This window comes from Peromyscus eremicus, chromosome 8a (assembly GCF_949786415.1).
Source record: "Peromyscus eremicus chromosome 8a, PerEre_H2_v1, whole genome shotgun sequence".
Lineage (NCBI taxonomy): Eukaryota > Metazoa > Chordata > Mammalia > Rodentia > Cricetidae > Peromyscus > Peromyscus eremicus.
In genome coordinates, this window is record NC_081423.1 from 34,782,754 (window position 1) to 34,793,455 (window position 10,702).

Below are 10,702 nucleotides of genomic sequence, written 5' to 3' on the forward strand. Positions count from 1 at the left end.
AGTTTTGCTTTTATTTATTTTTTTTTATTTTTTATTTTTTTACGATGAGTGGGTTTTGGGGGTTGTTTTTTTTTTTTTTTTTTTTTTGGTTTTGTTTTTGTTTTTCCGGAGCTGAGGACCGAACCCAGGGCCGACTGGCCTTACCTCCTAACACTCCTTTTTCACCCCCTCTGTGCCGGGATTATGCTGCACCACCACCATGCCTGGCTTAATTTCATTTATGCTAGAAGACTTTATAAAAAAACAAAAAACAAAAAAAAACAAAAACAAGATCTCTTTCGCCGGAGGTGGTGGCGCACGCCTTTAATCCGAGCGCTCAGGAAGCAGAGCCAGGCGGATCACTGAGTTCTAGGCCAGCCTGGTCTACAAAGTGAGATACAGGACAGGCTCCAAAGCTACACAGAGAAACCCTGTATCCGGGGGTGGGGGGTGGGGTGACATGTGCCACCCTGTCTAGTCTAACAATTTGTTTTTGGGGAAAATACTGTTAAATCATGTATGAGGTGTTGTTAAAGAGGGCTACTTCTCTTTTAAGCTTTAACCACAAGGCTTTAAAGGCCTGAGTTATCCCATGATTTCTGTGTATACGTGCATACACAAAAATGTTTGAGTATGAGCACAAATGTGCTAGGGTCTGCATGTAGATGTCAAAGTGTCAGTCTTCACTTTCCTTTTTTGTGTTTTGTTTTGTTTTGTTTGTTTGTTTTTCCGGACGTGGTTTCTCTGTGTAACAGCCCTCACTATCCTGGAACTCACTCTGTAGAGACCAGGCTGGCCTTGAACTCACAGAAATCCACCTGTCTGCCTTCCAAGTGCAGAGATTAAATCAAATCCACTTGCCTCTGCCTTCCAAGTGCTGGGATTAAAAGTGTGAGCCACCACAACCAGTAAAAATATTTTTATTTGTGTCTGCAAAGTGTGTTAGTCAAGCCAGGCAGTGGTGGCTCATACCTTTAATCCCAGCACTTGGAAAGCAGAGACAAATGGATTTCTATGAGTTTGAGGTCAGCCTGGTCTACAGAGCAAGTTTCAGGACAGCTAGGGCTACACAGAAAAACCCTGTCTCAAAAAACAAACAAACCGCCGGGCGGTGGTGGCGCAGGCCTTTAATCCCAGCACTCGGGAGGCAGAGCCAGGTGGATCTCTGTGAGTTCGAGGCCAGCCTGACTACCAAGTGAGTTCCAGGAAAGGCGCAAAGCTACACAGAGAAACCCTGTCTCGGGGGGGAAAAAAAAAAAAAGTGTGGTAGTCAAAAGACTTGGTGGAGTGAGAGTCGTTCTCTCTTTCCATTTTTCTATGAGTTCCTGGGATTGAACTTCTGCCGCCAGGCTTTCACAGACAGGCCACTCGGTTTTCTCACTAGCTCTCCACCATGGTTTGAGACAGGGTCTCCTTCCCTGCTTCGTCTTCCCAGGCTAATGGACCCACAAACTTCTGGAGATTGTCTCCTCCCTTGTCCATGCAGTAGTGCTGGGATTACAGATTCGTGCTGTGGGCTTCAGCTGTGGGTTCTGGAGACCTGAACTCAGGGCCTCATGCTTATACTTTGCCCACCGAGCCCTCTCCACTTTTTTTATTTTTTTATTTTTGAGACAGGATCTCTCTACCTATCCCTGGCTCTCCTAGAACTCTATATAGTCCAGGCTGGACTCAAATTTACAGAGATCAGCCTGCCTCTATCTCCTGAGTGCTGGAATTAGAGGTGAAAAAGTGTCACCATGCCCAGCGTTTTGTTTTGCTTTTTTTTTTTTTTTTTTTTTTTTTTTTTTTTTTTTTTAGAGAGAGACAGAGTTCCTCTGTGTAGCTTTGGAGCCTTCTTGGAACTCACTCTGTGGACCAGGCTGGCCTCGAACTCACAGAGATCCTCCTGCCTCTGCCTCTTGAGTACTGGGATTAAAAGCAAGGGCCACCACCACCTGGCCTTTTTTTTTTTTTTTTTTTTTTTGGACTGGTTCTCACTGCCTGCCTCCCAGACACCAGATTCTGCTTAATTCCCTAGGCAAGTCTCTGTCCAATCGAGCTGAAAAGATTAACCATCACTGTCTCGCTAGGAAGCCTCTCACTCACAGCCATTTCTCCCCATCACCACCCTCATCCTTCCCCAACAGCAATGAGGACCAAGGTTATGGCCACAAAGGCCGATGAGAAAAGCCACCCAAACAATGACGACAACCAGGCTCCAAGTCCAGTCACTTCAGAGTATGGGAGCTGAAGCTGAGTTGGTAGAGCGCAGACAGGAGGCCTGGAGCATGCATCCCCAGCACCCAGGTGAAAAAGCTGGGTGTGAAGCACAGACTTTCATCCTCACACTGAAGGCAGAGACAGATGGATCGCCGTGAGTTCAAGGCCAGCCAGGGCCACACAGTGAGAAGGAAAGTGAAGATTGACCCCTTTGTCTGACTTCCACACGCAGGCCCTACCATGTCTCAAAACACAAAAACAGAAAATGAGTGCCTTGGGGCTGGAGAAATGGCTCAGCTCTTACAGAGGACCAGTTTCAATTCCCAACCATCTGTAACTCCAATTCCAGGGGATCTGATGCCTTCTTCTGACCTCCTTGGGCACCATCAACATATGTGGTGCACATACATGCATGCAGGCTAAACAGTCATACACATAAAATAGAAGTAAAAAGTTGGACATGGCAACCCTTATCTGTGTCCCTAGAGCAGTGGAGACAGGCAGGTCCCCAGATCTCACTGGCCAGCCAGTCTAGCCAATCAGTGAACGGATAAACGCCATGTTCAGTGAGAGACCTTGTCTCAAAAGATAAGGTGGAGAGGGGCTGAGAATGTAATTCAGTTGATTTGCCTTCCAAGTCTAAGGCCCTGTGATGGATCCCCAGAAGCACCAAAACCAAACAAACAGGAAAAAGATAAGGAGGGGTGCATTGGAGGAAGACGCCCAGTCTTGCAAACCCCTGGCCTCCGCACGCATACACCATACGCACAGGTCCACATACACACGGAGCAGCCTCAAGACAGAGCTGGGGGCGTACATTCACTTAACCTACATGGATTCATGGAGCACAGTTCAGAAATACTTTCAATGATGTGAATTCTGAGGACATCTTTGGGGGAAGTGCTTCAAAGCAATTATTGGCACCTTGAAAGAATGTTTTGCAGGGCAGGAGAGGTCGCTCAGCAGCTAAGAGCACTTGCTGCTCTTCCAGAGGACTGTTGGTTCTCAGTGCCCACATAATGTGGCTCATAACTATCTTTAATTCCAGCTCCAGGGGATCCTAAGCCTCCGACCTCTGCGGGCACTTGGGCTCACTTGTACATACGCATGTGCAGACACTCACCCCTGCACACAATTAAAAATAATAGAAACCCTGCTTTTTTCAGATATGATTTTTATCTATACCTGACTGTTTTGCCTGCATGTTTGTGTGTGTGTGTGTGTGTCACATCTCCTGAAACAAGGTTGTGAGCCACCAAGGGGGTACTGGGAAACTTGGGTCCTCTGGAAGAACAGCTGCTCTTAACCATTGAATCCTCTCCTCAGCTCCCAACAGAAATTAATATATAGAGAGAAATTGCCGGGCGGTGGTGGCACACGCCTTTAATCCTAGCACTCGGGAGGCAGAGGCAGGCAGAACTCTGTGAGTTCAAGGCCAGCCTGGGCTACCAAGTGATAGAAATTAATATATATATTTTTATTTTTATGCAGCTACCCACATTTTATATACCAGAACCAGAATATAATATATATTCTATATAATAGAACACTGAAGTAATACAAGTGAGATTGTAGCCAGACTAGGTATTCTGAATACTTTGACCTAATTAGATTTCATATTAGGATGAATTATTTTTTATTTTTATTTATTTATTATTTTTTGTTTGTTTTTCGAGACAGGGTTTCTCTGTGTAACAGTTCTGGCTATCTTGGAACTTGCTTTGTAGATCAGGTTGGCCTAAAAATCACAGAGATCCTTCTGCCTCTGCCTCCTGAGTGCTGGGATTACCACCTCCTGGTTTTTTTCTTCTTCTTCTTCTTCTTCTTCTTCTTCTTCTTCTTCTTCTTCTTCTTTTCTTCTTCTTCTTCTTCTTCTTCTTCTTCTTCTTCTTCTTCTTCGTCTTTTTTTAGATTTATTATGTATACAGTGTTCTGCCTGCATGCCAGAAGAGGGTACCAGATCTCATTATAGATGGTTGTAAGCCACCATGTGGTTGCCCGGAATTGAACTCTGGACCTCTGGAAGAGCAGCCTATGCTGTTAACCTCTGAGTCATCTCTCCAACCTTTTTTCTTCGTCTTAAGAGAGGGTTTCGGAGCTGGAGAGATGGCTCAGAGGTTAAGAGCACTGACTGCCCTTCCAGAGGTCCTGAGTTCAATTCCCAGCAACCACATGGTGGCTCACAACCATCTGTAATGAGATCTGGTGCCCTCTTCTGGCCTTCAGTCATATATGCTGTATATGTAATAAATAAATCTTTAAAAAAAAAAAAAAAAAGAGAGAGAGAGAGAGAGAGGGTTTCATGTAGCCTAGGCTGTCTTCAAACTTGCTTGCATTAGCCCAGGATGACTCTAAATTCTAATCCTACCGCCTCTGTTTCTCGAGGTCCAGGACCGTGGGCTCATGCCACTTCACTTGGCTAAAGTATCCTGAGTTTCAAATGAAGTGATGGCTTAGAAGAAACAAGAAAGGGAGGGTCTCAGCACAGAATGTCATTGCGTTGCCTGCGGGGGGCTTTCTGACAGACACAGGGCAAGAGGCTCTCTGGAAGTCAATCACACAAATACTTCCATTCTTGTTATTGGTTCCAAATTATGGACCTTGAGAAAGGGCATTCTTTTCTATGATGAAAAGATTCTTTTACTGGGGGTGGCCAGGGGGGAGACTCACTATGTACCCCTGGCTGGCCTAGAACTTACATGTAGACCAGGCTAATCTCAAATGTATAGAGATCTGCCTCCCTTTGCCTCCCTAGTTATGGGTTGAAAGGCTTGTGCCACCACACCTGGCTTTAGGTTTGTCTTTAGGGGGCTGGAAAGATGGCTCATCAGTTAAAAGCACTCGCTGCTCTTACAGAGGACCTGTGTTTGATCCCCAGCACCTACATGGTAGCTTTCAACATATTTAATTCTAATTCCAAGGGATCTGGTACCCTCCCTGTCTTCTGTGAGAACCAGGTATATGTGTAACACACAGGCATACATACAGGCAAAACATTCATACACAGAAAATAAATCTTTTGTTTTGTTTTTTGAGACAGTCCCACTATATAACCCTGGCTGGCATGAAGCTGGTCTAAAACATGCTATGTAGACCAGGCTGGCCTCCAACTTACAGAAGTCCACTTCCATCTGCCTCCTAAGTGCTGAGATTAAAGACATGAGCTACCATTCCCAGCAAAACTAAACGAATCTTTTAAAAAATAAAATTATTTATTTATTATTATAGTGTTCTGTTTGCATGCACCCCTGCCCGCCAGAAGAGGGCACCAGATCTCATTATATGGGTGCCGGGAATTGAACTTAGGACTTCTGGAAGAGCAGCCAGTGCTCTTAACCTCTGAGCCATCTCTCTAGCCCCTAAATGAATCTTTTCAAAACATTATCGTGTGTTATCGTGTGTTATCGTGTGTGTGTGTGTGTGTGTGTGTGTGTGTGTGTGTGTGTAAACACATAAGTGAGGAGGCCAGAAGAAGGCACCAGATCCCTTAGAACTGGGGTTACAGGCACTTGTCGGCCACCTGATACGCAGTATGTACTCCTAATCACTGAACCATCTCTCCAGCCCAGATAATTCAGTTAATTCAGCCAGGGACTCAGTTACCCCCATAGCCTCTGGCTTTGAGGATTCATACTGCTTAGCAATCTATGTATATAATGTATATAATCTGCAGTGTAGAGCTGCATATGTAGCTCAGTAGTAAAGCTCTTGCCTGGCATGCTCAAGGTTGTGGGTTCAGGTAGGTTCTCCATCCACTTCCCACCCCCACCTCCCACTCCCCCGACCCCCACAAGGCAAAGTCTCCTATAACCTAGGCCAGTCTCAACTCCTTATTTTATTTTATTTTATTTGGAGCTGAGGACTGAACCCAGGGCCCTGCGCTTGCTAGGCAAGCGCTCTACCACTGAGCTAAATCCCCAACCTCTCAACTCCTTATTTAGGGACAAAATAACCATTAGCTCCTAATCCTCCTGCCTCCACCTCCTAAGTGCTGGGGTAACAGGACCACACCAGTTATATGAAGTGCTGGAGATGGAATCCAGGGCTTCCTGCATGCTAAACAACATCCTCAGCTCATGAATTACATAAATTTTTCTCACCTTCTCTAGTTTGAGTTTTGTCTGTTGTTCACTTGTTTTGGCTTAATCTAACAAGGTAGAAGTGGTTTGGGTTTTTTGATGGTGGTGGTGGTGGTTTTGTTTTGTTATTTTTCAGGATAGGATTTCTCTGTGTAGCGTTGGCTTTCCTGGAACTTGCTCTGTAGACCAGGCTGGCCTCGAACTCACAGAGATCCACCTGCCTCTGCCTCTCAGTGCTGGGATTAAAGGCATGCACCACCACCACTACCGGGATTTTACAAGGTGGAAGTTGTATCAATTGACAAGAAACTAGTCTGTACTCTGCTGCAACCACCTGCTTTGGGACACACACACACACACACACACACACACACACACACACACACACCCAACTCCGTCCAGAGGAGTCTTTGTGAGAAGGTTGTCTTGGCAATACTCTGCGTGAATACTCTGGCTGCCTGGCTTCCTAGTGCTCTGAGGAAGAACTCCTCACCCTGACTTGAAGTAACAATAAGGGAGAGAGATGGCTAAGCCCTCCAATCATCGATGGTCCTCCCAGCCAGCATCCCTTGTTCTGGGAGTTATGTGGCCTTGCACCCAGCTGGAATCAGCTAGATGAATACATGCTGTCCATGGCACTGAGAATGGGCCTCCATTCTCACCTAACAGGACCATCCCATCTGGCTTAGGAAGCCGAACATGTCTGACCCAGCCACATCTCGAAGTCACTCTCCAATCCAGCTTTGCTCAATTCCTTTCATTTCCCAGAAATGAACTTACTAGTGCTAGATTGCTTCTCGGGACCAGAAAGCATTCTGCTTCAGATTTCACCCACCTACTTTCTTCTTCTATTGAGGGTTAAACTGTGGCCCCCAAAAAAGATATGCTAAAGACCTTGGGCTAGAGATGTAGCTCAATTGGGAGAGAACTTGACTAGTTTATGTAAAGCCCTGGGTTCAATCCCCAGCATTGCACAAAACAGGTATGGGGAGCACATCTTTAATCCAAGCAGTCCAGAGATGGAGGCAAGAGAATCAGATGCCAGGTAGTAGTGGCACACGCCTTTAATCTCAACACTTGGGAGGCAGAGGCAGAAGGACCTCTGTGAGTTCGAGGCCAGCCTGGACTACAGAGTGAGATCCAGGACAGGTAACAAAACTACACAGAGAAACCCTGTCTCAAAAAAATAAAATAAAATAAAATAAATAAATAAAAAAGAGGATCAGGGTCAGGGCTGGAGAGATGGCTCAGCGGTTAAAAGCACTGGTCTTCCAGAGGTCCTGAGTTCAATTCCCAGCAACCACATGGTGGCTCACAACCACCTGTAATGAGATCTGATGCCCTCTTCTGGCATGCAGAGACACATGCAAACAGGACACTGTATACATAAGAAATAAATCTTTAAAAAAAGGACCTGAAGTTTAAAATCTTCCTCTGCTACATGTCAATTTTGAGGCTAGCCTGGGACCCATGGAAGATATTGTTCAAACCCTAATACTTCTTCCCGTTATTGCAAAGGACTGTGGAGAAGGAGACCCAGGGTATCACAATAGGCTTTCAATAAAGGGAGATTGAAACTGGGGAAATGATTCAGTGGGTAAATGTTTACTGTGCAAGCATTAGGGCCTACGTTCAGATCTCTAGTGCAGCTGGGTATGGTAGCCAAGTCAAGAAGCAAGCAGATCTCTATGAGTTCAAAGCCAACGTGGGCTAAATAGCAAGTTCTAGATCAGGCAGGGTTTCACAGTGAGTCTCAAAAACAAAACAGGTCTACATAAAAGCCAGGCACAACTGCACGTGCTTATGAGTTGGGCAGAGAAAGGAAAATCTTGGGGGCTTGTGAGCAAGCCAGGCTGGCTGAAACAGTGGGCCAGAGGGCAATGGAGAAGGGCACCTAGTGTGGAGGGCTGGCCTCCACATGTACGTGTTCACTTGTATACACACATGTACACACATACGTATACACACCACAAAATAACACACAATAAATAAGCAAAGAACCTAAAGGAATGTGCCAGGGTCAGCCTTCAAGGCATGGCCCCGAGTTCTGTCTTATGTAAAGCCATCAGAGGCCACCAGAAAGAGCGATGCATTTTGGGGAAACACAGTAGAAACCAAGCAAGTGGGTAAGGCAAAGCTTCCCACAGGAGGAGGGGCCTGGGCAGCCTTCTGAAGAAGTTGTCCATGCCATGGTGAATAAGAAGGAGTGCAGGGAGAGGGGACTGCTGGAGCAAAGGCTCCAGGCTGAGAAGACAGCCCACTAGGAGGGCTGCAAGTCGATCCGGGGCACACAGGCGCTGGGCTGCAGGGAAAGGGGCTTCATGCCCTGACAAGGGGTTCAGACAGAATACAAGCCGGAATACAGCACACACAGCTAGAGCGATAGTTGGGGGGAGGGCGTGGAAAGGAGGGAATAATGAGAGTCACCAAGGGGGGTGGTGGTGAATTGACAGAACTCTGCATATACCAATGATCCCAACTCTACACCCAAGTGCAAGGTGTACAGTTAGATTGAGGCACGGACCACCCAGTGGAGGGCTGGGCCAGGCTAGCCATCTCCAGTGCAGAGAATGGGGTGGGGGTGGGGGGATTAACCATGACACCCAGGTGAAGTCCCCCTGGCTTCATTGTCATCCCAGGGCCATGGTTTCTTCTACTTCGTCTGATACTAGCTTCTAGTAGCTACAGAAGAGTAAAGAAGTTCTTGGGCTAGAGAAAGGGCTCAGTGGTTAAGAGCACCTATTGCTCTTCCAGAGGATCCAAGGTCTGTTCCCAACACCTATGTGAGTGGCTCCCAACTTCCAGTAACTCGAGCTCCAGATCTGACTTCTTCTGGTCTCTGTAGGCACCTGCACTCACTTATCCATACACATAAAAATAATAAAATTGTATGCAAGGAGGGGTGCAGTAAGGATACTGATGACATGAACATTCCACAGTATGGTTAAGGGGGAGGTTTTTATTGTAGATGAGAGAGAGAGAGAGAGAGAGAGAGAGAGAGAGAGAGAGAGAGAGAGAACAACCACAGCATCTGGAAGAGTCCAGAGCAGAGAAAGAAATAAGTAGACAGAACACGGCCCGCAGAAGACTGGACCTGGCCAGGGCTATTTGCGAGAGAGGGAGAAGAGAAGAGAACAGGGAAGAGAGGGCACAGTGAGAATAAAGGGGTATAAGGAGGGTGAGTAACTGAGGGGAGGGAAGGACCAGGAAGCTAGAGTAGGGGCTTTGAAATGTATAACAAGTACTTGTCACACTGAGGAAGCCTGGAGGCAGGCATGCATTTTGATATGACAAAGGAAAGCCATATGACCCGGCTGCCAGAGGTAAGGGAAAGGACTCCTTCCTTTGGCAAATAGGAACCAGTTTCACAAGTTCCTAAGGAATGCTGGCCTTTATCTAGCTGCCAGAAATCCTTCCATCGTCCAGGTCGAGCGCATTTCTTGATATTTGGACTGCTTTTTGGAGTTTGGGGGATTGGGAGTTCCTTTTGGATCTGACAAAAATCAATCTTTAAAAAAGAAAGAGATGCTCCATTTCAAAAAGAAAGCCAACCCGCTCTTTGACAGAACTCTGCACAGGGAACAAAGGGGAGGCCAAAGAGTGAGGTGGGTGGCCTCCCTGGCCATTGTCCCTCAGCAGCCCCAGAGCAAAGGCCTTCTGCTCCACGCATACCCGCCGAGAGCAGTGGGCCTCGGGGATCTCACCCGGCAGGGCAGGGATCTGAAAGTCACGGACACCAGTTCCGCATCTCCACCGAGCCCAGAAACCAGAAGAGGCGGGGACAGGACAACCCACTGGCTGGGCTCCTCCTCCTCCCTGTACAGCGGAGGGGAAAAGAAAGCTAGTTAGCCACTGCCCAGCGAACCTGGGAGCCTGAATTCCCAACCTCAGCAAGTGCTGGGAGGGCTTGCCAGGGAGAGGAAAGGTGTGGGATTCGGGTCAGGGGAGACACAGTCTACAGTCAACACAAGGAAACTGCCAGAACCCATTTCTGCTTCTTGGAGTCTGACTGAATGCAGCCTCCTGTTTCCACACCCTTCTGGGGAACTAGTTAGACCGCTCCACCAGGGAGGCGGGGCCTGGCTTGCCGTGCAAGATAAAACACTGTCACTGTCACTTAGCCCAGGACGACAAGCTGGAACTATCTCTGGCAGAGAACTCTCACGAATATTCACTTGTGCAACGGCTTGAAAACTACGTTTTTGTTTTCTTTAGAGACCAGGTCTCATGTAGCTCAGGCTGGCATCCACCTCCTAATGTAGCCAAGGATGACTCTAACTATCTGAACTTCAGATCCTCCTGCCTCCACTGCCAGAATTCCAGGATTACAGGTGTGAGTCATCATACCCAGGGTGTTTGTTTGTTTATTTGGATTTTTTGCTGGGAACTGAACCCAGGGCTTTGTCCATGCAGGCAAGCAGCCTACCCACCCAGCTCAACCC